The following is a 6,354-nucleotide window of genomic DNA, read 5'->3' on the forward strand; positions in this document are numbered from 1 at the left end:
ACATCATCAATTTTGAAATTAGTTCGATTCAATAATAATATATTTACTCTTCTGGATCCTTCTATGATTTTAGTACTTCTAGATATAATATTCACATTAGTATTATGCATTGTTGCGTGAGAAAAATGTGTTTTATACTTAATTATGACATGAATAGTTGCACTGCCCACTAAGCATTAATCTTCATCATTTTGAGACTTAAGCATATTCTTGAGAGAAAAGAAAGAAATGTAGCAAAAATATGTGTATAAATATTTGATAAAATTTAAAAGAAAATAAAAATCATGATATTTAATAAAATTATATAAAAACCTATTCCTAAAACGAATAACTAAATAATAATAATAATAATAATAATAATAATAATAATAAATAAGTTTAATTTTTTTTTTGGGTTGTGAGGAAAGTAACGACCTCTAATTAAGTTGGACCAACAATGTCACAATCATCTTTGTCATTCTTGGAAACAAAATTTTTCTTTTTTTTTTTCTTTTATCATTTTATGGCTGTTGATAAAGGTTCACAAGATGCCTTGGCATACAACATGTATGAGCCAAATGATTTGTACATTTACATTGATAACAGAAAGATTCTGTTTTCTTAATTAGATTTCTCTCACTCTTTTCAATTTTATAATCCCACTTTTGGTGGGTGTAGTATTCTTTAAAATGACCGCTCATCCACGTCCTTGATCGTAATCATGATTAAGGCTTTAAACGAGTCGAGTGGAGTTGGAGTATTGTTGAAATCAACTCGAAAACTTGCGAGCTTAAAATTATCAAGCTCAACTCGAAGTCAAAATGAACAATCGAAGCTCGTCTCGACTATAAAGCTCACAAACATAAATTTTTAAGCTCGACTCGAAATCAAAAATTGAAGCTCGACTAGAGCTAGAAAAAAAATTTGAACTCAAAATATTCTCAAACTTAACTCAATAGAAGTTCAAACTCGAGTTACCTAAACATTAAATACATAAAAGCCTTATATTTTATTTTTAAAAATAATAATATATAAAATTTTGATATATTATTTTTTTCGAGTTGCTCTCAAAACTTTTGGGTAGGGTATCAAGTAGTTCACTTTCGTTCGTTTAGGATTTGATTTGAGTTTGAGTTCGAATCGATTCTATCCAATTTTAATGTTAACTGAGTCAATCTTGAGTAACTCGCGATCTATCTTATCTCGTTTACAATCCTAATCATAATTATGGCCATGTCTATTACCATGACCATGATGGCTAGAGTAGCCTTTATTTTTTCTATTACAAGATGTCACATTTAATTTAGAGAATGAGTAAAGTTAGTAGAACGAGACTCGTGATTTTTTATTAATAATTCATTGTTTTACTCAACCACAAAAAGACAAGATATGAACTCATAATACTTAAAGTTATTTTCTGTCTACATGAGAACATTATATTTATACTATAAATAATGTTAAAGCAAATATCATTGGCAGCACTAGCAACGAGGAGCACCGCCATCTTCCAACATCTTTAAACAGTATCACACAAATGCACTCCACATGAAATTTCCATCATAATTTTGAAGTTGCCAAACATATCATTAGTTGGCACCAAATGCACATTTAGCATGAAAGTGGATATCTGTCACTCGTACATGAAATTCAATCAATTTGCTTTAAAAAATAATAAAAATTAGGAAAATAAAAAAGGGCGAGGAGATTTTGGATGATTTACCTCAAATTAGATCTTGATCTTTAATTAAAATTCTCTAAGCAAACTCTTATTGATAACGTATTGTAAAATAAAGAAAATAAACAAAGAAGAAAAAAAAATATATGAGAATAAGAGAGTTTTGTATTGATTTCTCAATCTACAGCGTGTAGAGAGACTTTTTTGTAACACTCTCAGACCGATGCGGGTGACCGATCCAATCTGAGGTGTCTCATTAAGGCCACCAGAGTGACCCACAATAAAAATCCGGGAAAAATTATTTTTTTTGTTAAAACGTTTAAAATCATAAAACAATTTATAATTAAAATACAAGTTCAGAAAAATCATTCATACTTAGTATAAAAATCAATGTGACCTACATGCCTCTATTGTACTCTTCATCCTAAGCCAAAGGAACTCCCATTATAGATGTCGATAGTTATGCCAGATCAATTTTTTTAACCTAAAATGGAGAGTAAAAGAGTGAGCTTTGAGAAGCTCAATAATACATAACTACCAAGTGATGCTAAAGGACATGCAAATAAATGGAAAATCATAAATATTTCCTTATCGATTTCGATGTCTACATGTTTTTGGGATGTTGTGGTTCCACTGATATTTCTTCGAGTAAAAGACTTAAAGATTTTCAGTTAAGAGGAAACATTAAGAGGACCAAGTTCAGGAGATCGGAATAGAATATCTAGTGTGTTATGTTGAACTAAGTTTTGATATAACAATTATGGAAAAATGTTTTTGGACTTGAATTGAATTTATTCAAAGTTTTTAAAGTTTTCAAAAATAATTCAAAGTCCATTTAAGTTGAAATTGAGCACAAATTTTTTTTATGAATATTATTGTAATGTATGAATAGTATCGATAAAGTGTGAACAGTAATGAATAATACCGATACTCAAAAACATCGAATGCAAAATGGGTATCGATACTGGTACAGTAGTATCGATATTGCTACAGTAGTATCAAGCACAACAATAAAAAATTCAAATATGACAAAGGTAGTACCGATACTCATTGAAGGAGTACCGATACTACTTGTTCTGGGCAGTTTTATTTTGCAGAAAATGAATCCCCAACGGCTCCAAAACATCCCCAACGGCTAGATACGACTTCAAACTCATTTTAAGCTATAAAAACAAGCTTAGGACACTTGAAGAATATATAGAACAACTATTCAAGCAATCAAAGACAATAGAAGAGTTTTTCAATCTTATTTCATATTTCTCTTGTAAATATTTTGTTCTTGTGAGCTTAATTCTTGTAAACAACTATCTTACAGAGGTTTTCTTGTTTACATTTCCTTTCATTGTAAAGGGGTTTTGGTTCTAGCTTAGCCTGCTAAAAGCTAGGGAAAAGTTCTAGTTTAGCCCTTGAAAAACTAGGAAGTTTGTAAAGGTTATCTCTTTGTCCTGTAAAAAGAAAGAACAAATTAGTGAATTTGTTGGAAAATCCTTGGTGAGGAGCTAAGGTAGTGGATGTAGACTTGGTTGAGAACTCAAACCACTATAAATCGCTGTGCAATTTTCTATCTTTCAATCTCCTTACTCCCTAAACACAAAAACCGACCCGACCCCTCTTGGCGAACCCTTTCGGTTGTTGATTCAAGCTTCCACAAATCCCAACAATTGGTACCAGAGCTTAACTCGTTAGAAGGTTTAACCACCTTGAGGCGTTCATCGAAGAAGATCTACTAATTTCTGAAACAACCGAGAAGATGGCTTCCACTTCCGGCTCGTTCAACATGGAAGACTCCCTACCAACCGACAAGCCTCCATACTTCAATGGATCCAACTACCGTCATTGGAAGAAATTAATGAAGTTATTTATCCAAGCCAATGATCTTATTGCATGGGAGATGATCGAGAGCGGATACTATACTACAAACAAGAAGGAAAAGAAGTGGAGTGACCAAGAACGGAAGAAAGCTCAACAAAATGCCAAGGTCATGCACATGGTGTTTTGTGCATTTGGTCATGAAATCTACGAAGGAGTTTCTTCGTGTTCAAGTGCCAAGGAGCTTTGGAATAAGCTCGAGGAAATCCATGAAACAAGAAAAAAGAACTAACAAAGGTGGTATCTTTAATGGCTCGTGAAGAGCCCGGGGTATCTTCTAACTCAAATGAATTTAATTCATATTCTTTTGATGAGTTACAATATGCTTATAATAAGTTGTATTTGGGATTTGAGACCATGAATTCCAAATATATGAAATTAATTTCAAAACTCAAAATTGAAAATAAATTGATTTTGAAAGCAAAAGTTGATTTTGAAAATCAAAATGAAATTTTGAAAAATGATTTAGAGCTTACAAAAATCAAAATAAATGATATAAAAAAAAGAAAATTTTGATTTAAAAGTTAAGCTTGAAAGCTTAACGAAAGAAAAAGAATTATTTTCTAAAAACAACATGTTATGTTTAAAAATGGAAAAATGCTCACATTGCCATTATCATGGTCATAAGGAACATACTTGTCCTTTTAAGAAAGGAAAACATTTTAAAATTAGACAAGTATGGGTTCCTAAGGGAACAAGGGACATTGAAACTAACGTCCAAGGATCCAAAGCAATTTGGATACCAAAATCTACTTAAATGTGTCTTGTAGGTGTGTGGGAGCAATGGTGATGAAAGTGATGATATTCAAATGCTCTAGCCACAAGTTGAAAAGGAATGGGTAACCTCTAAGCTTAATGCTTTTGATTTTGGTTATTTGGTTGCTCATTTGAATTTATGCATACATGAGTTTTGATTTTAAAATTATGTTTTATTTTTTTAATCTCATGTATGTTAAAAGGAAATATTGATGAACATTTTAAAGTTTCAATGATTTTAGTTCATCATAATGAATTTTGGTCAAAATTGGTTTTAAATGCAAATGATATATCTCTAACAATTGATATCAACTTTTCAAATACTTTGATTTTACAAATTTTATATTTTTGACCTAAATTTGAATGTTTATGCATGTGATTTAAATGAAAATGATATCTCTCTAACAATTGGTATCAATTTTTTTTAATGCATAACATTTTTGGAAAACTTTGTGCATATGGACTTAATTTCCAAAAATTGATATTGCATAAAGTATTTTAGACTTGAATATATTGAATTTCATGTACTACTAACATGTTATTTATTCTTTGTTGAAATTCAAACTTGTTTAAGTGTCAAAATTTTAAAGCTAAATTTTGTTTGGAATTAACTTTTTGAGGGGGAGCTTTGATTTTTAAAATGGTTTTTTAATGTCAAATTTACCACTTTCCAATGTTATTTTAGAACTTTAAAGATTGAATTATTTTTTATATAACAAAAAGGGGGAGAAGTTATGGTTTGAAAAACTCAATTTCTTAATGAAAAAGGGGGAGCTTAACATTTTCATATATTTTCCAACAATTGGTATCTTTTTCATTACACATTTTATTAAGGGGGGTTTTGCCATAAATTATTTTACAAATGTTTTGTTATATCAAAAAGGGGGAGATTGTTGAACTAAGTTTTGATATAAAAATTATGGAAAAATGTTTTTGGACTTGAATTGAATTTATTCAAAGTTTTCAAAAATAATTCAAAGTCCATTAAGTTGAAATTGAGCACAAATTTTTTTTATGAATAGTACTGTACTGTATGAATAATACCGATATTGTGTGAACAGTAATGAACAATATTGATACTAAAAAACATCGAATGCAGAATGAGTACCGATACTACTACAGCAGTATCGATATTGCTACAGCAGTATCAAGCCCAACGGTAAAAAATTCAAATATGACAAAGGTAGTACCGATACTCATTGAAGGAGTATCAATACTACTTGTTCTGGGCAGTTTTATTTTACAAAAAATGAATCCCCAACAGCTTCAAAACATCCCCAACAGCTAGATACGACTTCAAACTCATTTCAAGCTATAAAAAAAAAGTTGAGGACACTTGAAGAATATATAGAACAACTATCCAAGCAATCAAAGACAAGAGAAGAGTTTTTCCATCTTATTTCATCTTTCTCTTGTAAATATTTTGTTCTTGTGAGCTTAATTCTTGTACACACCTACCTTAGAGAGGTTTTCTTGTTTATATTTCCTTTCATTGTAAAGGGTTTTGGTTCTAGCTTAGCCTACTAAAAGCTAGGGAAAGGTTCTAGTTTAGCCCGTGAAAAACTAGGGAGTTTGTAAAAGTTATCTCTTTGTCTTGTAAAAAGAAAGAACAAATTAGTGAATTTGATGGAAAATCCTTGGTGAGGAGCTAAGGTAGTGGATGTAGACTTGGTTCAGAAATTGAACCACTATAAATTGCTGTGCAATTTTCTATCTTTCAATCTCCTCACTCCCTAAACACAACAACTGACCTGAACCCTCTTGGCGAACCCTTTCAGTTATTGATTCGAGCTTCCACAAATCCCAACATGTTCCAACAAAACAGTGTAATGTATATAGATCCTTTAAAAATGTTAGTAGTTTAAAACTATTTTAAAACCGCAAGAATACCCTCCAACCAAACACCTCTATACAGTTTCCCAAGAACTGCATCCATATGGACTTACCCTAAGCACACATCAAAGGAGCCACCCTAAGGGAATACCTTGGGCCTATGGGCCTACCCAAGGTCTCCTTAAGTCCGTGAGAAATTACCAGCTTGATTAGAGCTGAACCTCCATACTCCAGAATCTTAC

This window comes from Hibiscus syriacus, unplaced genomic scaffold, assembly GCF_006381635.1.
Source record: "Hibiscus syriacus cultivar Baekdansim isolate YM2019G1 unplaced genomic scaffold, ASM638163v2 tig00111774_pilon, whole genome shotgun sequence".
NCBI lineage: Eukaryota > Viridiplantae > Streptophyta > Magnoliopsida > Malvales > Malvaceae > Hibiscus > Hibiscus syriacus.